Below are 23,792 nucleotides of genomic sequence, written 5' to 3'. Positions count from 1 at the left end.
GGGAGATATGACTAACACAAGTTAGGCAGATTAACAACAACAAAATTCTAGCCCGGTTTGGAGGCTACTTGGGACAAGTGGGTTCCAACATGGGTTTGGGCTAGGGTCAGTGGTTAAGATTGACTTACCAGACTTGTACTAGGTCTATCTAGGTTGGCTACAAGCAACTGACCAACTGGAAAAGGTCTGGGTTCCACATAATAGACTGAAAACACAGGAGTTACCATCGGGGTTGATGCAGTCCGTCGAATGTAGGTAGATCTTGGTTGTCACCTTAGTCCACATAGAGAGCTTGACTACTAGGGTCCAATCAATGAGCTGGGTTTGGGGCAAGCCTTGGAGAGAGAGAAGGAGATGAGTCATGGTTAGGCACTCACAATGGGGAAGAAGAGGGAGAGAGTGGGGCACACCCAATAGAAAGAGTCAATATTAACTTTAATTTTTGCATATTTTAAAATGGGGGAGTTTACAAGCCTATATATGCCAATGAGGGGTATTTACCGCCTTCACAAGTTACAAAGCTTAAATTAAATCAAAAGCTAAATAAAGCTAAACTTACTCTAAAATTATAAAATACCTTCTAAGGCTTAAACCAAATTTTATAACACCTTCTTAGCTTTAGGTAATACCTCCTTAGACTTGGACTATTTCTAGATAGCACCTTTTTGACTTGGCCAAACTTAGCCAAGCCGCTTTTAGGCCAGCCCACATGTTTTTTTATTCTTTCATGAATAAGGAAGTCACCCCAAGGTAGGCCCCACAAGTTTTCTTCCTTAAACCAAGAGGGACACCCCACTTGTGGATCCCACTCAAGCCTTTAATGCCTTGATGAGGTGGCACCCTTGTAGCGGATCCCACTTGGCACACATCCTGATGATGGGTCCTACAACTGGATGAAGCTTGGAGCTTGCAGCAACACCAAATGGATCCTCTTCAAGTATTGGGTGAAATAGACTTTATCTGGGTAACCAAAAACTAGGGTCAGCATAAGGTACTTGGGTTAATGGATCTGGATCTGAGTCTTCAAAATTTGAATGCACGTCAACCTTTTTATAATTTTCTAATGATACAATCTATTGATCTTGAAAGTCTTGACCACCAAATCTTACTTACAAATCAATAGTTGGCAAAAAAAAAAAAAATCACAAGCTTTATATACGAAGCATGGTTTTTCAAATATGACCAATGTGTGAACAATGGGGTATGATGAAAGGTTTCATATCTACTGAATGGGTTTAACAACAGACTCATATTCTGTCCATTTTGTGGCAATAACAATGAGAGTTGAAGACAATGCAACTCAAATAGAACCAATTATAAGCTCGGGGAGATCCGAACTCGGAGCTCAACGGACTTTTTTTTTTAAGTTGCTTACTCCAATTCACTCGTTGTCATGCCCTCTTATATGTTATTGTTTTTATTTTCTAATTTAATAGGAGAAAACCACCTTTATAGTTTCGACATCCCATTACGGATTGAGAGGTGCCATGTTTTTTGCACCGGGTTGGGGTTCGCAATATAGAACTTTGCAAATATTGATCTCTGCTGATTGTGGTAGTTTCCCATTTGCTTAGTCATTGAGGCAAAGAATGCACACCATGGATATCAAACTCTTAGTCTCCTCCAACTTGAAAACCATGAAGTCCGAGCTCTTGTGGGCTCTTATGTACGGGTTTGTATTTGGTGCTAATAAAGGTACAGTACTATTGAGTTGGAAATTATAAATGCAAGGTGTATCGGCTCAATCTCACCACATGGATGTGTTCAACATGGTTTGTTTAATAAGAATTGGATCTCGAATCTTGTTTCCTCGATGTAAAAAATATGATTTTTTAAGTTGTGAAAAGTCGGCACATTGTGAGCCCTTAATTTTTGAAGCCCTTAAAAACCTTGCTTATATGTTATAATCACATGATTCAAAACTCATTTGATAGATCACATCTATAAGGTTTGATATTAAAAAAATATAAATATAAAATAAAGGTGATTTTTAATCCTTAGTTCCATACCTTCATTGGGAGATAAAAACCTACCCATTAAAAATTTATTTTATAGAATTTTTGGTATTTTTTTTGAAATTCTGACCTTACAAATGTGATATATGGGCTTGTTTTTATAGGAATAAGTTCTTATAAGGTTTCAAAAATCAATGGCCTATAATTTTTATAAATTTTTGATGCTCTAAATACAATTTTTTCATCCAAAATGCATGATCCAAGTGTCAAATTCTAGTAAATCAAGTAATCTGTAATGTCAGAATTTCAAAAAACAGTAAAATCTGATAAAATGTTTGTTAGCGGGTTGGTTTTGGTAGGTTTTCTGATGGGCACGAGCTATTTGAAGGAGCAAAAAACACTAGACAAGGGGGTAAATGTGTACCAATGAAGGTATGGAACTATTGATTCTTTATAAAAACAAAGAAAGTCGTATCCACGTGTCTTTTTTACCGTGTCCTTTTGTCATACGCTGCTCCTGCCCCAGTCGCCCGTTTCCAAAAGGCGTGCGTTTACGTGAGCGTACGACCTCTCTCTCTCTCTCTCTCTCTCTCTCCTCTGCGCCTGCGTGTGTTTGAAGCCATGGCGATGCAGGAGAGGCAGCAATTGATCGTGGTGGTGGAGGGAACGGCTGCCATGGGTCCATTCTGGAATACCATCCTCTCCGACTACGTCGAGAAGATCGTTCGGTTTGCTCTCTCTCTCTCTCTCTCTGATCAAAACCTCTGTTCTTTCTTAGTTTGGTATATTTTGGTCTGTTTCCAGTGTAGGTTTCCATCTCTATGGGCATAGTATCGGGAATTGGGTGAGAAGCTTTATTTGCAAGATGGGTGATCTCAAAAGTTTGGATTAGTATATCGCAACACATCCATGGCTTGTGAAATGGTCGCTTTTCCCGCACAGAGTAGAACCCACTTCACAACTTTCAGATTTTGTGAAGATGGTAGCAGTCAGTTAAGTCAGTTGTTGGGACTAACTTGGGAGGAAGGACTAGATTTTGAGTCAGATAACATTAGACTTTCTTCCCTTACTTTCTTTGTTTTTTCGTTTCTGGTATTCATGATAATAGGGAATTGTCATATGGATTTGTGGAAAGTGGGCAATTCGATATCGTTTTGATGGAAAACCATCTTTGGGCCACAGGTTGATCAATTTTCAGCGTTTTCTAGAAGAAATCGATGATCAATCACCATAGACAATCTAATTTGCATTATTGAACACCTTTCTTGATTTTGAGATTATAATAGGTCATCTAACCATGATCAAGGTGAAAGACATGCTTCCCTGTGGAATACTTGGAATTTCACAATTCCATCATGCAGGGACTCTTGTCCCTCCATAAGCAATGGCCTTTTGTTTTATTTGATTGATGATAAGAAATCAGTATTTTCTTATGGAGAATGATGGTGGAAATAGAAAACAGGATGTTACTAACCCTTATTTGCTCCAGGTCTGACCCAAAGAATCTGCCCCAGTTGGACCCGTTCCACCAGAGGAGCTGTCCAGCCTGAGTCCAAGTCCACGTGGGACTCTACGAGATTTACCAGACTGTTGGATTTATTAGAGTCCAGCCTAGCCTGGAGTCTTACTCAGGCTGGGATCTGTGGAAGTTATTAGACGGCCCCCTAGACTCCCATCTAGGGTGGGAGTATTCCTCTGTAGCTGGGTGAGAGTATTCCTTTGTGTAGCTTATTTGTAGCATATCTTTTTCTCCTTTTGTATTCTATAAATATGTATGTATAGTTTAGTTTTTCTTCAATGAGATTTATTGAGTTCAACCTCTGAGTTTTATTTTGGTTCTTATGTGCTTGCTCTTGAGGGAAAGATTCTGCTCCCTCACTTGTTCTTCCATCCCTTCTCACTGCCGGATAGATGGAAATGCATTTCTCCCTTCCAGTCGAGTCTTCGCCTACCGCCTGGATCCCCATGCTTGCTAGGTGAGATCCTTGCTTCTCTCTCTATTGGATTCCCTTCCATCCCGGTTTGATTCAGAACCAGTTTGACCCCCTTCCATCCAGTTCCAGCATGTTAGATCCGGTTCAGACCCTCCCAAGTTCGGTTCAACCCGGTTCTTGGACTCATCACCCTAATTCAGTGGATCTGAACCCAATCCAACTTCAACCATGCCCAAATTCAGCTTGAATTGACCCATTTTCTACTCCAAACCCATCAAACCTGACCTGTAGTGATCCAAAACTCTATTTAAAACAAATGGATCATTACCCAACCCAATCAGATCCTATCCAAAACCATTCTCGTACCTATCCAGGCTCAAACTCAATCCATGTTTCAAAATTAATCCAAACTTTGAGCCCACCTAGTCCATATACAGACCAAGATTGGACTTAAACATTACCTGTACCAAGACCCAATCCCATCAGAATACGTGGGAAAACCATGAGCTTAGTATTTGACCCCAGAGGTGACAAGGATCGGGTGCTATAACAATTTTCAGAGAGCTCTGGCTTTAAGGACAAGGCGAGTTTGAGAGGGGTGGATTGTTACGAACCGTTTTGGATCCGACTTTGAGAAGTCATTTTGGATCCAGATATGCCCAAGACTGGACAACCTCTTTTCTTATTTTGATTCTTATTTTTGGTCTTTTACTTCTTTTAGGACTCTTAGGTAGACTATATAAAAAAGTGTTATTATTCTTGATTGATTATGAATGAAATTAATAGATTAATTCCTTTTTTGTTCTCTCTGTTCTTGAGCCCTACCAATGCCTTTTCTCTCTCTCCTCTTCCACGTCTTCCTCAGCAACAACCCACTCAGATGGATTGATATTCTCTCTTTGCCCTACTGTTGGCCCTATCTGACGTAGAGCCTTGCCAGATTGAGAATAAGTTTTTCTCTTTCCCAGCTTTTCCCTGCACCAGAGCCTTCTCGAGAACGGATTTACAGAAACCGTCCCTCCCAAGGGTCAGGTTTCTAATAGTGGTATCAGAGCAGACATTCTTGGGAAGCCATGTCGACCAGCCGAACTGCACTGAGCAACGCATCAAGGGCCCATGCCCTTCTTGGTTTTTGTGTAGCGATCTAAGCATTTGTGTATCCTTCTCAGTACCCGTACAGGTTCTTTGAATCTCCTAAATTAAATTTTGAATCATTAGAATCCGACATCTAGTGACCCTGATCCAACTTTCGGAAGTCGGGCCGAATTTTTGTCTGTTCTTAGGAAGGATTAGTACAGGCTTCCATCCAAGTCCTGTTTTAAATTTTTGGTTTATGTAGTTTGACAACCCTAAAAATGTCAAAAAAATCATTGTAGTTAGTACTATATGTCCTAAACTAAACTCAATTTACGAATTGGAAAAATCCTATCCCGATTTGTAGATATCGTGTTTTTGCTAGACCATGTCAGAAACCATGCCAGGATCCTGACCGGTTTTTGACCAACTACTTTCAAAAATTCCCTAGGCTAGGTCCCATAGCCAAAGTTCCTAAAAATTTAACTGTAGGAGTGTATACTTGTTAGTTTTTAGATCCAATTTACAGATCTCTAAAATTTATCCAGACTGCTGAGATCCGGCCAAATATTTGTAACCTGTCAGATCCCAAATCCCAGACTGAACCTGTAACATCTTGACTAGTCCCAAAAATTAATTATTTTTGACCTTTAACCCTTAAAAAATCCACCAAAAATCTGTTTTACGTACCTAAGACCTCCCACCAGTTGACCAAGCCCAAAACCAACCATAAAACCTACCCCAACCCTCTACACCACCCAAAATTTGGACCGAAAATAGTTTGTTCTGCAGGCCAACAACACTTGACTTGGAGTCATGAAGCCATCCCGTATCAATTTTTACACCTTCACTGACAAGGATCCAACCAGCTGGATATTCTAGGTCGAGCATTATTTTCGGGTGATGCAGACCTCGAAAATAGAAAAAATCTACAGGGCCTTGGCGTATCATTTTGGGAAGCGTTCACACGTACATTGATTCTATGATTTGGTTATTTGGTGTACGTGAAACACAATGTGACTCAATCCCAACTAGAGGTTCACAATCATAGATACCAAGGAGCATCGAGAATGGTGTTGGGACTTCAGAGTAGGGATGCTGAAATACTCTAACTCAGAGTTACCGGAAGTGCCATAGGGAATGGGGAAGCGCGCTTCCCCGAAGCCCGTTTCGAAAGTGCGAAACGTCTTGCTTTCAAAATATGTCGAGAAGCGCAAAAAAAATTGGGAAGCGCGCTTCCCATTTAGGGGAAGCCCACTCCCCCCTTTTTTTTATTTTTTTTGTATTTTTATTTTTTTTTGTATTTTTTCGCTTGCCCCTCGCTTCCTAGGTCACTTTCGGTTTGCTTCCGAGATGATTGCTGGTTCTCTTCTAAGTCGTTCCGCGTTTCCCGCTCCCGCTTCCTCGATTGACAACTTTGTTCCAATCCATTAATTACATAAAGGAGTATCACTAATGCTTCAAGAGGAGGACAAAAGGTTTAAGAAGAAGCTTGCTGAAATGATGCAGATGACTAACCAGATTAAGAAACACACTCCCAGCATTAACCAGATTAAGAAGCTCACTCATAGCATTGTATGTGGGCTTGTTGATGCAAAATTCCAACTGAAGGCAGCCAAAACTGAGTCGGAAGGGATTGCCCCCAACCTGTTCGGTGACATGTTCGAACCAGGTAAGGTTGCTTCCTATGCCTCTCCAAGAGGTCCGAGATGGCTGAAGCCAAGTGAAAAAGATGGGTATGAAGGGCGAAACACCGTGAGCTGCCACATGTCTGATGTAATGTTTGAATCAGGCCAGCAGGGTGTCCTTGTAGCATCCCTTCCAGCTGAATGTGCATCACCATGGTAGAGATACAGGGTATCCAACTTCGATCATGAGATCCTTCACTCATGATGTAGGTCAATGCGCATTGCAATCAGCCCTCCTACGGTACTGTAGCGAGGTACCCAATCCAACACAACAAAATCACGATTCCCATCAACCCTTGAAGAATTTTGTAGCATGGTTTATTGCATTGGATTCACAATTAAATTTCCTAGTCGATCACGCAAGCCACAACCTCAAATTTGGCCTGTATTGTGCATAAAACACCAAATACTCAAAACTGGATATTTTGATTCCCATAGTTGTTGAGAGTGACTATGCATTAGCCATTGCGAAGACAACCACGTTTGATGGGGATCCGAGTGAAGGGATATAAGAAATGTCTGAAGCACAATAACTCAATGCCCTTTGAAGGTACACCGAAGCGCACCAAGAGCCTGATTCAGTTATGAGAAAAATGAGTGCTGATATGACCTTGCCGATTGTTGCCCCTACCATAGTTACGGGTCATCACTATGGCAAGTCGTTGGTAAGCTATGTCACAGGGATTCGGCCAACTAGGTGCTGCACCTGCATCGATGCGACGCGACGCGACGTGGGTGCGTGTGTGGGTATGGCACCCGGTGCGGTCAACCCGACCCTGGGGTTCGGTCAACACACCCAAGGTCATATATGTCCAAATTTTGGAATTAAAAAAAAAAAGCCCGATGAAATGGGCTTTTGAGGATTAGGGCAAAACATTTTGGCCCTCTCTTCATTCTCCCGACCCCGACGCTACGAGCCTACAAGTTTGTGACACCCTGACGTCGGCGATGCCTATGAGCTGCCACCATTCGGTGATGCCTGCTCTCCATCTCTAAGGTACACATTCTCTCTCTCTCTCAATCTCTCGACTACCTCTTTCTCTATATTTTCCTTTTTCATACTGCATGCCTCTCTTTCTCTCAACTCAATCTCTTTCCCCTTACTGTGTACCTCCTCTCTCAATCTCAATCTCTCGGCTACCTTTCTCTCTATGTTCCCCTTTTTCATACTACGTGCCTCTCTCTCTCTCTCTCTCAACTCAATCTCTTTCCCCTTACTTTATACCTCTCTCTCTCTCAATCTCAGCTAAACACTATTGTTGCCCATTTTTGAAAAAAATATTATACCCATTTGAAAAAAAATGTTGTTAATTGTTAAAACTTAAAAATTATATATATATATATATATATATATATATATATATATATAATTTTTTATATTTTTGCCGTCCCGCACCCCCACACCCAAGTTTTTTTAAAGTGCCGCATTGTCGCACCCGCACTCGCACCCATGTTACATATCTGGTAAGGTTACAACAATCTAATGTACGCAATGCGTTTAAGGCGACATTTGGTATAATTGACAATTAATTATTTGGGTACCATCTGAGCTGCCACTTAGATGATTGACATATGGCGAAAGGAGAAAATCCTACCTAGGTGTTTGATCTAGGCCGAGAGGTTGATTACAGTGATGTTACCTTGAGTTCCCGCCTTGAGGACAACGCATGTTTGAGATGAGTGGATTGTTGCAGACCCTTTTCTGCTCCAGGTCCGACCTAGAAGATCTACACCAGTTGGATCCATTCCGCTAAAGGAGCCGCCCAACCTGAGTCCAACTCCAAGTGGGACTCTGTTGGATTTATCAGAGTCCAATCTAGCCTGGAGTCTTACCCAGACTAGGATCTACAAAAGTTATCAGAATTCAGCCTAGCCTGGAGTCTCTTAAATTGTATTACGAAACCTTGTAATCCTAAATATTTTACATATATAAAGGATAATACATATATATATATATGATATATATATGTATTATCCATTTATATATGTAAAATATATATTTCCTTATTTTAGTCGTAGAGGTAGTTTAGTCAATTCCACTATTTTACGCACATTCACTTTATGAATGTGATTGTAATTATTTTTTTATTCTTTCTTTTCTTTTCTTTTTATTTCTTTTTATTTAAGTACCAAAAGGTACCTTGTGGGGCCCACTCAAATAGACGTTGGGCCCCTCCAACGGTCACATTTGTGACCGTTGGAGGGGCTCCAACGTCTATGAGTGGAGCCCCTCCAAGGCTCCTTTATTGTTGTTATAAACCCTTTGTATTTCTTAAGGCTTTGAGTCAAAGCCCAAGTGTTTTCAATAAAGCTTTTATTCTTTTATGCCTTTGTGCATTTGTGAGATTTAGTGAGTTGTGCTTTTGTGCACAAGTGTTCTAAGAGTGCTTATTGTGCATGTGTGCATGTTCTTGTCATCAAGAATATTAAGGTCTTGATAATAGTATCTTGTTAAAGATACTTTCACATGGTATCAGAGCCTTGTTGGAGAAAGAAAGATCATGTGAATTCTTCCCTTTTCTGGTACCTCGAAAAGCATGCCCTCAAATTTTTGAAGATTGGAGTGGATCCTCTTGTTCATCCAATATTTTAGAAGACTCTTCTATCAAGAAAGATCTAAAAATCCTTTGTGGTATGTATTTTTTTTCATCATCTCTCCTCTCTAATGGGTGAAAAAGACTCCCATTTTTCTCTCGACTTCAAACTCAATGGATCCAACTATCACGTTTGGGCCGGAAACATGGAGGCTCATATCAAAGGAAAAGAGCTTTGGGTATATGTCCAAGGCTCGATTCCCGAACCGGAGCCAAAGATAACCTCGTTAGAGGAAGGATAAATAAAAATCCTCGAAGGCGAAGAAAGAACCAAGGCTCTTGAAGACTACACCAAAAAGCATGAAGAATGGGAGATGAGGAATTTTAAAATCCTCTCATGGATTTTTTCATCCGTAGAAACAAGAATTAACGTCAATATTATCAACTTTAAGAAGGCTTATCAAGCATGGGAGTACCTTGAGACGATGTACACCTCTAGGGACTTTGTCCCATAAGTATTACCTCTAAAAAAGGGCGCTAACTCTTCATTAAGGGGATATGACTATAAGAGAGTATTTTGCTGAACTCTCTTCTATTTGGGATGATCTTGCTATGCTCGAACCCAAGTGGAGTGGAGAAGCCATAATGCTTCTTCATAAACAATTGGAAGAAGATAGATTTTTCAATTTTTTGAATGGGCTTAGGCCCGAATTCGAACAAATCAGATTTTCTCTTTTATCCACTTTCACTTCCCCCTCTCTTGAAGCTGTAATTACTAAACTAAGTGGAGAAGAAACTCGTATGGGTATAAGCAAAAACAACCCAAGTGTTCTAGTTACACCTTTCAATAATGAAGAAAATGAAGGTATAAATGTCGTCTCAAGACCTGGGAGTAACTTAAGGACTTACAAGCCTCCTCACTTCAAGAATCAAAACTCAAATGGTCAAGGAGGGAAGAGGGATTATAACAAGCTTTTGTGCCACTTTTGTAAGGAACCATGGCACATTAAGCCTATTTGCCCAAAGTGGAAAAAGTTACTAGCCATGACTACTACATCCCAACCTCAAAAGGAAGAGTGCTCGTCATCTTCAAATGGAGCTCTCATTACAACAAATTGTGGATGCACTTCAACGTCTTCTAAAAGGGGCTATTTCCGGAGCCGCCATGTCAAACTCCTATCTTCCCAGTAAGACCTTTTGGCTTTTAGATTCGGGTGCTTATTTTCACATGACCCCAAGTTTTAGCTTTTTTCTGAATATTAAAAAAATTTCTCTCCTTTTGTTTCAACCGCGGTTGAAACATCCCTTGAAGTAAAAGAAATAATAAATTTTGAAAAACAAGGGTTTATTTCAAAAATTAGATTTATATCAAAATTAAACTTAAATTTGCTTTCTGTTTCTCAACTCTCAGATCATGGATGTCATATAAAGTTCTCATCTAACAAATGTTGGATACAGAATCACTGGTCCAGGAGATTGATTGGGGAAGACTCTAAGAAGAGAGATCTATACTATGCCATTTCTCTTCAAATTCCAAAAAACCCATTTTGTAATGTTGTCCAACAAAAGAATATTAATGTGTGGCACAAGAGACTTGGACACCCAAATATTATAAAAAAATTTCATTTACCTTTTGTTAAAAGTCTATGTAAAAGTAATTTCACTTGTAACGACTGTATACTTGGGAAAATAAAAAAATTACCTTTTTGTCAAAGATCCATGCTTACAACTAGACCTTTTGAAATTGTCAATTCGGATGTCCGACACCTGTTCTATAAAAAAGAGACTTCACATATTATGTCATTTTTGTTGATGACTACACGAGATATTGTTGGATTTATTTTTTTAAACACAAATATGATGTTTTCTTGATTTTTAAAACCTATCATATGATGATTAAAAATCAATTTAATGAGAATCTGAAATTTTTTAGAACTGACTCTGGTGGAGAATACCTTTCAAATGAATTCAAAAATTATCTTGAAAGTCATGGTATTCTTCACCCAAAAACCCCTCAACAGAATGGATTAGCCGAAAGGAAGCATAGACATATAATAGAGACAACTCGAACATTACTTGTTTTTCAAAACACTCCAAAAGTTTTTTGGGTTGAGGCAACTTTAGCATCTGTCTACTTGATACATTGGCTACCTTCTAAAAATTTGAACAATATCTCGCCTTTCGAAAAATTATATACCAAAGAACCCGACTACAGTCAGTTGAGAATTTTCGGTTGTAAATGCTCCGTTCTTACTGACAAGAACGACAAACTTTCACCTAAAGCTATTGTCTGCGCTTTTCTCGGATATTCCGAAACCCAAAAAGGGTTTCGTTATGATATTAAGAATGATAAGCTATATGTCTCCAGAAATGTGAGTTTTCTGGAAAATGTTAATGGTTTTGAAAGGAGTGAACCCTTTGAAGAAAATATGGATTACTCCTTTTTATTTGAAATGTTAGCAAATGATGATGATAGTGATGCCAATGTCATTCATAATGAAGTCATTGATAAAGAAGACGGTTCATCCCATCCCCCTATCTCCCAACATAGTAATGAAGAAGCATGAGAGATCCCATAACATATACCCATAGAGATAGAAACAATTTTAGGAGTGCAATTGAAAAATACAATGAACCTAGTAGTTCCAATTCAACAAATGCTGAAAACCTATGTAGGACTAAGAGAAGCAGAAAGATGCCTTTTAGGTTTATTTCATATGATTCCTTTACTCCTAAACATAGAGTCTTCCTTAGCGTCAGTGTTATTAAAAACACGCCTCAAGGCGCAAAAAACACGCATTGCCTCAAGGCGAGGGCCTTCATGCCTTGAGGTGCATGTATAAAGCACATAAGCCCTGAGGCGTGCGCCTCATACGCCTTGAGGCGCACGCCTTGGGCGGAGGCACGCCTCAAGTTGAGGCACACATGGTTTGAAATTTTGGTCAAATGAGGGGTCAAAGCCCTCATTTGACAAAAAAATAGGGTTTAAAAAAAGGGCCCCCAACCCTATATCTGTTTTCACGCAGTCTCTCTCTCTCTCTCTCTCTCTCTCTCTCTCTCTCTCTCTCTCTCTCTCTCTCTCGTCTCTCTCTCACACTCTCTCTCTCTCTCTCGGCCACACAAGCTTCTTCATTTAGGTAATGCTCCTTCCCCTCTTCATTTACAATTTTTTTTTCTGTTATTTTTCTGTCATTTAGATATGAAAGAAATTTGTAAATATTTTTCTTTTCTGTTATTTTTGTGTGTGAAACAACAGTCTGCAATTCGATTGAGTTCTACTCTCCTTTAGCGTTAAATTTTGGGCTGGTATACAACATGAAATAGATAGAATTTATGTTGTACAACATGCATTGTATATACATTTATATGTATGTGTATGTGTCTTTGTGTGTGCATGAGTGCATGCTTGTATTGGCAGCTACTAATTATGTTAAAAACTTGGTATAACATAATGATTATTTGTGAATGTCTGAGTTGCTAGTTTGGCTTTGCTGTTGGTCATAATGTTTATTTTTAAAACTGGTAAAGAACAACATTAGTGGTTGATTTTTACTATATGTTGTTTCTAAATTATTTTTGTTGTTTTCTTATCTTGCTAAGTATGCTTGACACCTTATTTTCTTATAATTTTAATTGTGGCTTTAATGTTACTCATCTTCAAGCCATGGTATTTATGCCTCTTTACTCAAAGACCATTGCTTGTATTTTGCATGTCACATAGCAGAAAATAGAATTAGATTGAGTTTCAAATCTGTGTATTGCAGGTCATATAGTAGAAAATAGAATTGTTGCATTAATGTTACTTTTACCTGTTGATCTCATATTTTTCAGTATTTATTTAAGTTTTTTTATTTCTTGTTGGTTGCTGCGTCATCAATAAAGTATTTTTTATTTATTTGTAATTTTAGATTTTTTGTATAGTTTTTTTTTAAGTTTTTAAAAAAAAAAATTGAGGCTTACGCTTTATGCCTCGCCTCAGATTTTGGTGGAGCGCCTCGCTACGTTTCAACGCTTTTCACAACACTGCTTAGCGCCACTCATTCCTATATAGAACCCAGAAACTTCGAAGAAGCCAAAAAAAATCATGAATGGCTGAAAGCAATGGAATGTGAGCTTTCAACTCTCAACAGGGTTAAGACCTGGGAGTTCCAAGATCTCCCTAAGGGTAAGAAAGCAATATGATGTAAATGAGATTTTAAGGTTAAAACTAAGAATGATGGATCTCTTGAGAGATATAAGGCTCGATTAGTAGCAAATGGATATAGTAAAAAATACGAGATTGACTATGAAGAAACTTTTGCTCTTGTGGCCCGAATGATCACTGTCCAATGTTTCATCACCGTTGTCTCAATAAACAAATGGAACATCTATCAAATGGATGTTAAAAGTGCTTTCTTAAATGGTGATCTGAATGAAGAGGTATATATGGAGGCTCTACCAGGAATGAAGACTCCCGAAGGAAAAATGCTTCATCTTCGGAAAACACTTTATGCTTTAAAACAAGCTCCCAAGGCCTGGTATGATAGATTTAACTCTGTAATGTTAGAAAATGGTTTTTCATCCTGTTTCACTGACACTGCCTTATTTGTTAGAAAAACCAATGCAGGGATTGTCATTATGCTCTTATATGTGGATGATATGCCTATAACCAGAAGTGATTCTAAGGGGGTTAAAAGCATAAAAATAATTTTGAAGGATAAATTCGAAATGTATGATTTGAGACTTTTAACTTATTTTTTGGGTATTGAAGTAGCTTACTCTCATAGAGAGTATTTTTTATCTCAAACTAAGCTTGCCTCTGAGATTATTGATAGGTCAGGTATTACGGATGATAAGGTTTGTGAAACTCTTGCTATAGTAGGAGCCAAAATGAAGATTGATGATGGTATTCCTCTCACTGATCCCACCTCTTATGGACAGCTTGTGGGATCATTAATGTATCTGAGTATTAGTAGACCAGATATCTCTCATGCAGTTTATACTGCAAGTCAGTTTCAACATGCACCAACATCTGTCCACATGAGTGCCATCTTGCGGGTAGTAAGATACATAAAGGGCACACTAAATAAGAGAGTATTCTTGTTCTCTTCTTCCGAATTAAAGTTAATTGCTTATACTGACTCTGATTGGGAAGGTGACCCAAATAACTGTCACTACACCACTGGTTTTTGTGTATTTTTAAGAGACTCGTTGATCTTATGGAGATGTAAGAAGCAACAAAAAATGTGTCTATCCTCAACAAAAGCTGAATATCGTGTCATGGCAACTACTACCATAGAATTTGTATGGATTCATTAGCTATTAGAAGACATGAGTATCACAATAGAAGGGTCCACTAAGCTATGTTGTGATAACAAGAGTGCAATATACATTGTCAAAAATCATACTTTTCACGAGCGAACTAAACACATTGAGATGGACTATCACTATGTTCGAGAAGCGTATCTAAAAGGAGTTATAGATCTTCCATATGTAACTTCAGAATATCAGTTGGTAGATTTCTTCACCAAAGCTTTGTGTGCTCCGTAGTTCAATTTTATCCTTGGCAAACTTTCGGTCATCTTACCCTAAGTTTGAGGGGGGTGTTAAATTGTATTATGAAACCTTGTAATCTTATATATTTTACATATATAAAGGATAATACACACATATATATATATGATATGATATATATATATATATATATATATATGTGTGTGTGTGTGTGTGTATGTATTATCCATTTATATATGTAAAATATATATTTTCTTATTTTAGTCATAGGGGTAGTTTAGTCATTTCCACTGGTTTACGCACATTCACTTTATGAATGTGATTGTAATTATTTTTTTATTCTTTATTTTCTTTTCTTTTTATTTAAGTACCAAAATGTACCTTGGGGGGCCCACTCAAATAGATGTTGGGCCCCTCCAACGGTCACATTTGTGACCGTTGGAGGGGCTCCAACGTCTATGAGTGGAGCCCCTCCAAGGCTCCTTTATTGTTATTATAAATAGGGGATCTCCCCTTTGTATTTCTTAAGGCTTTGAGTCAAAGCCCAAGTGTTCTTCAATAAAGCTTTTATTATTTTATGCCTTTGTACATTTATGAGATTTAGTGAGTTGTGCTTTTGTGCACAAGTGTTCTAAGAGTGCTTATTGTGCATGTGTGCACGTGCTTGTCATCAAGAATACTAAGGTCTTGATAATAGTATCTTGTTAAAGATACTTTCACCGAATCCTACCTAGGTTGGGACTATGGTGCAACTGTAATGAAATGAATAGAATCCAAAACACATGCAAGAACACACCTTCAATCAAGTGGAATGCTTGATTGAATCACCGAACCACAACCACAAGTGTTTAAAGAATGTTGTTATTGCATATAATCACTCATTAAGAGTGTTGTAAAAATACAAGGCCCTCAAGGCCTATTTATAACAAAAGAGACCACTTGGGGGCAGCCCGACAATCACTTTGGAGTTGCTCCCAATGGTCAGATTTATGACCGTTGGGAGAAGCTCCAGCAGTCACTTTGGAGCTGCTCCCAAGATTGCAAAAATCGAAAAAATAAAAAACAAAAATAAAAAAATAAAAAAAGGAATAGCCATCCCCTATTAGGCTGACACCTATTATAGTGAAAGTACCAAAATACCCTTGATGGGTATTTCGGTTTACAACAAAATAAATATACATATATGTATATGTATATGTATATCTTTAATATATCTTAACACCTCCCTCAAACTCATGGTATAACCACTGAGAGTTTGCCTAGTAGAAAGTGAAATCGGGGTGATGATAGTGCTTTGGTGAATAAATCTGCGAGTTGGTATTCTGATGGAACATAAGGCAATGTGATAGTCTTCCGCAGGAACTCTTCACGAACGTAGTGACAATCCATCTCAATGCGTTTCGTTCTCTCATGAAATGTATGATTGCTTGCAATGTATACAACGCTTTTGTTGTCACAACACAATTTTGAAGGTTTTGCAGCATGAACCCCCAAGTCTTCAAGAAGTTGTCTCAGCCAAACTAACTCAGACGTAGTGGTCGCTATGGCCTAATACTCAGCTTCAATGGAAGAGAGTGACACCTTCTGCTGTTTTTTGTATCACCATGATATTAGAGAATCACCTACAAAAACACACAAGCCAGTGATTGAGCATCTATCATTGACATCTCCTTCTCAATCAGAGACAGAATATGCAATGACTTCTAATAAGGAAGATGAGGATAAAAACAAGCCAAGGTTAATAGATTTTTTAATATATCTAACAATTCTCATTACAACGCTCATATGCACTGTAGTGAGAGCATGCTGAAATTGGCTAGCAGAATGAATATCATGAGATATATCAGGGCGGGTAATAAAGAGGTAAGACAAAGCCTCAATCATATGTTTGTAGGGCGTTGGATCTTGCAAGGGCTCTCCATCATCTATCTTAATTTTGGTATTTATGACTTTTGGAGTATCGACCAATTTTTCATCCGAGAGTCCTTATATTTCAATGATCTCCGCTGCATATTTAGTCTGTGATAAAAAATAACCATGATTTGAGTAAGCAACTTCTATTCTGAGAAAATATCGTAAAAAAACAAGATCTGTCATATCAAAGTTGACTTTAAGCACATCTTTGATATGATTAACTTTCTGCTTATCATCTCCTGTGATTATCATATCGTCTACGTATAGTAGTAGAATCACCATTCCTACATTATAAGACTTAACAAACAATGCAGTATCAGTAAAGCAAGATTTAAAATGAAGTTGTGTCATCACATCACTGAACCTATCATACCAAGCTTTTGGAGCTTGCTTTAGGCCATACAAGGTCTTACGTAATCTGAGAGTTTTTTCATGTACTAAAGACAAACCAGGAGAGGGGTTCATGTACACTTCTTCATCTAGGTTGACATTTAAAAATGCATTCTTAATGTCCATTTGAAATATAAACCATTTCCTAATCGATATTATAGCAATGAGAGTTCTAACAGTAGTCATGCGAGCATGTAAGGCAAATGTCTCATCGTAATCAATCTCATATTCTTGACTATATCCCTTAGCTACTAACCTAACCTTATATCTTTCTAATGTTTCAGTGTACTTGGTTTTTACCTTGTAAACCCATCTGCATCCTATAGTTTTTCTTTCTTTAGGTAATGTTTGGATTTCCCAAGTGTTTGCTCTTTCTAATGCTTCCAACTTATCATTTCATAGCCGTAATCCATTCATGACAGTGTTTTGCTTTGCCTCATGATATGATTGAGGTTCAAAATACAGGTGAATGGCCATTAGGTAAGATCTAAACCTTGGTTGAAAGGAATGATACGATACAAATCTAATAGGAGCTTTCAAAATTCTTATGAATTTTTTAAGGGTAGAAGGATCTTCTTCTTGGTTTTGGGAATATCTTTCTAGAGCACACTATGGATGATCTTCAGTACGTCGAGCATATGTTTGTAAATTATCGTGAAATAGGTCTATATTGTCAAGACTCCTACTCACATTCTCATTTGCCTCATGAATGTTTTGGCTCTCATGAATATTTTCACTTTTGTTATTGACTAGGTCAAAGAGGAACAAATAATCACAACTCTCTTAAATATTATCTTTGGTAAACCCGTTTTCATTTTCAAGAAGCGTAACATTTGTAGAAATATATAATTTATTTCTTTCAATGTCATAACACTTATATCCTTTTTGGTTTTCGAAATAACCCCAAAACACAAAAGGAATGGCTTTAGGAGAGAGTTTATCATTTTTGTTGGTAAGAACAAAACATTTGCTCCCGAAAACCCTAAATCTTTTGTAATTGAAAAACATTTTACAAAGTTTTTTAATAAGATAAATGTTTTCAATATTTTTTGAAGGCATTCTATTTATCAAATAGACTGTTGTAAGGGAGGCTTCGGCCCAATTTTTTTTGGAACATTTCTAGATACTAGAAGTGTTCTAGTGGTTTCAATAATGTGTCTATGCTTTCTTTCAGCAAGACCATTTTGTTGAGGGGTATATGGACACGACTTTTGATGTACAATACCATTTGAGTCAAGATAATTTTTAAATTCTTTTGACACAAATTCTCCCACAGAATAAGTTCTAAAAACTTGAATATTGGTTTTAAATTAATTTTGTATATAACTATTAAATTTTTTAAAACAATCAAGTTCTTCCGATTTGTGTTTTAAAAAGAATATCCAAGAGTGTCTACTAAAATCGTCCATTAACATAACATAATAAGAAACACTTCTTTTGGATACGATCGGTGTGGGGCACCATACATTCGAATGCACTAATTTAAATGAAGTCTTAGTTATAAGATGTCTTGTTCCAAAAGGTAAAGACTTCATTTTGCCAAGAATGCAATCTTCACATACAAATTTTTCTCTTTTACAATTTGAAAGAAATGAAAACAATTGTAATTTGGACACACTAGGATATCCTAGTCTTTTGTGCCAAATTTCTATATTTTTCTTTTCCACAAAATTACAAAAACGTTGTTTTGGCAATTCAAGATTGTCCATAACATAGAGGTCTCTCTTCTATGGCCTTGCCCAATCGGCTTCCCGGACTAGAGATCCTGTATTACACAATCATTAGATAAAAAAACTATTTTGCAACCATAGTCCGCGATTTGAGAAACCGATAGAAGGTTTAAATTTAATTTTGGTACTACTCTAATATTTGGTACGTGAAATATAGGTGTTTTTTTATAAATACCAAAACTTTTGATTTTCAAAGAAGTGTCATTGGTAGTTGAAACACAAGAATCATTTGAATTAATCTTGCATTCGGACAATATTGACTCATTAGGGGTCATATGAAATAAAGTACCAGAATCTAATATCCAAGGGATCTTACCATGGTTGTCGCTTGTCGATACGACCGCTTCCGAATAAGGAGACTGCGCTTTAAACATAGGTTGCAATGCCTCCATCAATTGAGCTAAGGAGAGTGAACCGATGCATTTGGAGTCATCCACTTTACTTCTTTCAACCAAAGCTACTTTTTTTATCTTCTTTATAATCCTTCTTCTTTCTTTTAGGACAAAAAGGTTTGATGTATTCCGGTTCATAGCAACAATAGCAAATAATTTTTTCACCTTTCTTTGACTCATGATCACCATTTTTTTCATAGTTGTTGGGGTTTCTACCATTCTCATTTCTTATAAAATGAGGAAGTTTATAACTCTTTGTATGATTTTCGGGCTTTGACATAGCAAGCACGGATTCTTCATCCTTAGAAGTGGATGACCTTTTCAATCTATTCTCTTCCATAGTTAATTCTTCAAATGTCTCAACTATGGAAGGAACTCCTCCTCTATGAAGAAAAGCGGATTTAGTTTCTTCAAATTCGGGCCTAAGGCCATTTATGAATTTATAAAAGTGCTCCACTTTGATTTGATTTTCGCGAAGCTCAACATCTTGTAGACAATGTCGCTTTGGCTCAAGAAGAGCTAATTCATCCCAAAGGAGAGAGAGTGCATTGTATTACTCATGCTCATCTCTCCTTGAGTCATTGTCCTCACTTTATTTTGAATATTACATATATGCGTAATATCCTTAAGACTATACATGTCTTTAAGGTATTTCCATGCATCACTAGTGAAGTAAAACTTTGCCAAACTAGAACATTTGTGAATGTCCACACTATTGATGAGTCATCGAATAATTTTGGAATGACCCATCCTCCATTCCTTCCATCTTTTCTTATATTCCAGAATGACTTTAGCCATTTCCTCTCCTTGAAGCGCAACTTCTTTTCCATTCTCCAACTTTGTAAGGATGAGCTTAGGCTCCTTGTCGGTGCTGTCAACCAACCCCCAAAGCCCCTTTTTTCATATTTTATGTTTAACTATGGATGCGCGCATCACATAGTTAGTGTCATTTAGGCGTATGAGAATGGAGATAATCACTTTTCTCTCATTCTCCATTTACAACAAGAAGAAATAGACACAAAAGAACACGATGAAGAGAGGAAGAGAGAAAATGAATGTGATATAAGGCCTTTTTGGAGATGGTCTGCTTCCCGATGTAACAACCAGAATTTTTCCAAGTCCAAGATCCTCCTTTTGATCACGATCTTCCTTCTAATGAACGCCCTTTGGAACACAAAAACTCGGATACATGTAATGTGTAATAACCACAATTTTTACATTTAAAAATTTTAGTAATTTAGGCGTAAAATGGGCGGATCTGGGCATGGATCCAAGTTTCGGATCTAGAACCCATATCAATGTGACACCTATTATACAAGATAAACCTATTTAAATATTAAAATACGTAAATAAGAAAATAAATAAAATAAATATATAAGTGGGGTTTTGGATCCAATTATGAATCCACATTTTTTTAAACAAGGCCCAGATCCAACACGTTGTTGGATCCCGAGTATGGGTCGCGGGTCGGGCCTGGACCCGGCCCACACCCTGTAAAACGAAAACAGTAGGGGATTTAAAAAAGGGGGGCAACCCGATATGGGTTGCCCGATAGGCAAAAGAGGGGGGGAAAACCCCTCCCCCCGATATATCGGGTGTTAGGGTTCAACTGAACCCTAACACGTAAGGAGATGGGGAGGTGGGGGAGCACACCACAGCCGCCGGGAAGGTATGCTTCCCTTCCTTTTCGGGTGGCCACCCTCCTACAAAGGGGGACCCCCGAACCCCTCTTTCTCCCTCTCTCGCTATTCCATTTTCTCTCTCTCTCTCTCTCTCTCTCTCTCTCTCTCTCTCTCTCTCTCTCTATATATATATATATATATATATATATATATATATATATCTAACCCTCGGTTCACCCTCCGAGCTCCGGCCTGCAGCTCGAAGCTTTGCCGGGAGAAGCCGACCTCTCCAGTGGTGGTGCTGTCCAGGCCGACGACCTCCCCTCGTGGTTGACGCAACCCCTTCGCCGGAAAATGGTCGGAACTCTGCACTTTTATTGTTCGGTGTTGATTGCATCTGGTTATGATGGGTCTGTCAAGGAAGAAACATTGTTATCGCATGATTCGAGGGTTTCATTGGGGTTTTTTATATATATAAAAAAGGGGGTTTTGTTTTCAGTTAAGGGCTTGTTTTAGATTTTTGCCAAGGGAGTTTGATTCTTGTTAAGAGGGCTTAGCCTGTCGTGTATTTGGGGTGTGAGGTTGTGGACCGAAGCATGTCAAATTCCAAGGGAAAATCACTATTGGATATACCATTTAAAAAAAAAATTGGTGGATCACTCACCTTTCTGTACACGGTTAATAAAGTTAGATATCTGTGGTGTACATTAAGCTAAATTGTTGAACATGCGACCGGAGGGGATGGTGCCTATCGATTCTTCTTTATGAGTTCCTGCTGTTAATATTACAAGCATATTGGAATTCAATTTCTTAACGAGGAAACTTTAGTATGCAATATCATTGGTTGGTAGATAATACGTGCAGTCCCATTTGGTTCAATGCATGTATGCATCATAGGTCGAAATAGGTTAAGTCTTTAGCATTTGACACATACAATGATTGTCGGCTATACTGGGTATTTGAAAATGTTCAGAGTTTGCATCGGATCCACACAGTTCATGGTTTTGTTATAGTTGTGAATGGTCAAAAAAAAAATCTGGTTGCCTGTCTTCAAGGTTGAAACGGCTGATCAGAATTGTAATATGTTTAAATAGTAGATTTGGAGTTTGCGTAGTTACCATATTAACATAGTTAATCAGAAGTGCGTGGTAGTTTAAAGATGTCACATTATTTTGACAATGTTAATACTTGAAAAATATGTTATTTTGTGGAGTTTACCAAATCAGATTTTCTGTATTTGATTCCTCTAACTGTCCATAAGCATGTTTAGGTGAATACTGTTAGCAGTACATGTCTAAATTTCGTTAGGTGAAAACAGCATATTGGTGTCAAATCCTTGATTATCAGATTTTGTGGTGCAGGACTTAAGCATGTTTAGGTAAATTACTGTTTGCAGCAGAATACTTCCGGTGAAGTCCTCTAACAAAAATTATGTTTGGCATTTTACCGTAATTCTGAAAATGTTTGTATTTAGCATCCATGCATCTGTAGTTCTATATCCCCAATTCATATCAGCTTAAGGTTGTAATTCTTTTTCTTTCTAATCCATAACTGAAACTGTCTGCAACACTTGATCCCTTTACATAGGAAATGAGTGAGGCATATCAAAGAGATGTTATGTATGGACAGTGGCATTGCATGTACTCAAATTATGTAAATTTCTTTTCCTAGGTGCATTGTGAATTGAAAGGAAATAATATAGGGGTAACCTAACTGGGTAAATGCTTAAGTTAGTCATGATTATCCCCTCCTGCTAGGGGGTTGTTTGGGAAACCTTGCTCAATGGGCGATACGGGTTAAGTACCTAATGTAGGTATGTGGTCGGGTTCCATTGTACTGGTAAGAAAATTAAATATTAACTTTTGTGCTTGACTGGTTTAAAGGCATCGGAGCACTCGGAGTGGGTTTATGTAAACCATATGGAAAATGATTGGGTTGGTTTATACACCTTGGTAAAATGACTAAGGTTGGGAATCTACTACTATGGTAGTAGAAGGTTTGGAAAAATGCCCTTATACTTTGAAAGGTTAACTAAATAAAAAGATTTACTCACTCAGATTCGGGCTTACCTTGGAGAGGGTAAGTGGTACAAAACTCTGGGGACATAATTATTAGTTTCGAGCTAAAGTGACTCGTTGGTCACCAGTCCTCGGAGTTGGGGGACCCAGACTACCAATATGTCCTAGGTGGTAGATCTTTGTTCTTCTGCAAAAGTTAGGGATGCATCCTATTTTGGTTTCGGCCTTTGGGTGTTTTCTCTCGGTCACTGGCCGCTCCCTTGGGATTTCAGTCTCAGTTAGAATGTTCGGGTTGATAAAATACCCTTGAATAATATACCCCTGAATGTTTTCTTCTGAGATGGTTGCCTCGGCCCGTGTGTACCCGCGGGATAATAAAAGATAAACATCTATTAGAACAGTTAGGTATCACTGTGAGGGAGTTAGTTAAGAGACATTCGCATACTCTTCAACATGCTTTACATTCGGTACTTGTGATGAAATGACATCCTAAAATGTGCAGATTTGAGATAATTAATTCATATTGTGGATGTTACATAGATGTTATGCATGTTACTGTTAGTGCTGTTACATAATATGCTTTAATGGCTTAATACCTTCCTTGCTTAATTGTTGTAGTTGCATAAAATACTTTACTTGCCTAATTATGACTGTCGCATAATCTACTTCTCTGCTTAGATATATGCCTGTTACTGCTGTTACATAGTCTTCTTGTGTGCTTCCTAATAAGTTGAAATTCCACACACGACAACCACATCTCATACTCGATTCATGATATACCTGCATTAAGAGTACAGTTTTCTACTTAGACGTGGTAGTCTAATTCCTATAATTTTTATCATTTTCAGGAGAAGAGTAGTTCTATGAGCGACGCGGGATGAGGCGCTGACCAAGATTTGATCTACTTGTTCCCTGGCGGTCCTACTTTCTTTCGGATTGGAAATTTTATTTTGAGACTCATAATGTGAAAACTCTGATGTTGGATTCTATTATTATTGAAATAAAAATAAATGGTGTGGTTTGCTTTTTCCTTCCTGTATCGTTCTGA

General features: G+C 38.0%; 1 long non-coding RNA gene across 1 annotated transcript; it reads left to right on the top strand.

Moving 5' to 3' along the window:
* Nucleotides 1-2,503: 2,503 nt before the first annotated feature.
* Nucleotides 2,504-23,774, top strand: LOC149832111 (uncharacterized). Its single transcript, XR_016433077.1, has 2 exons — nucleotides 2,504-2,683; nucleotides 23,593-23,774. It is a non-coding gene; the product is annotated as an uncharacterized LOC149832111 (long non-coding RNA).
* The last annotated feature ends 18 nt before the right edge of the window (nucleotides 23,775-23,792 follow it).

This window comes from Nuphar pumila, chromosome 7, assembly GCF_984573655.1.
Source record: "Nuphar pumila chromosome 7, dmNupPumi1.hap1.1, whole genome shotgun sequence".
In the NCBI taxonomy this organism is placed as follows: Eukaryota; Viridiplantae; Streptophyta; class Magnoliopsida; order Nymphaeales; family Nymphaeaceae; genus Nuphar; species Nuphar pumila.
Note: the sequence above shows the minus strand (reverse complement) of the source record. Positions and strands in the feature narration are given on the sequence as shown.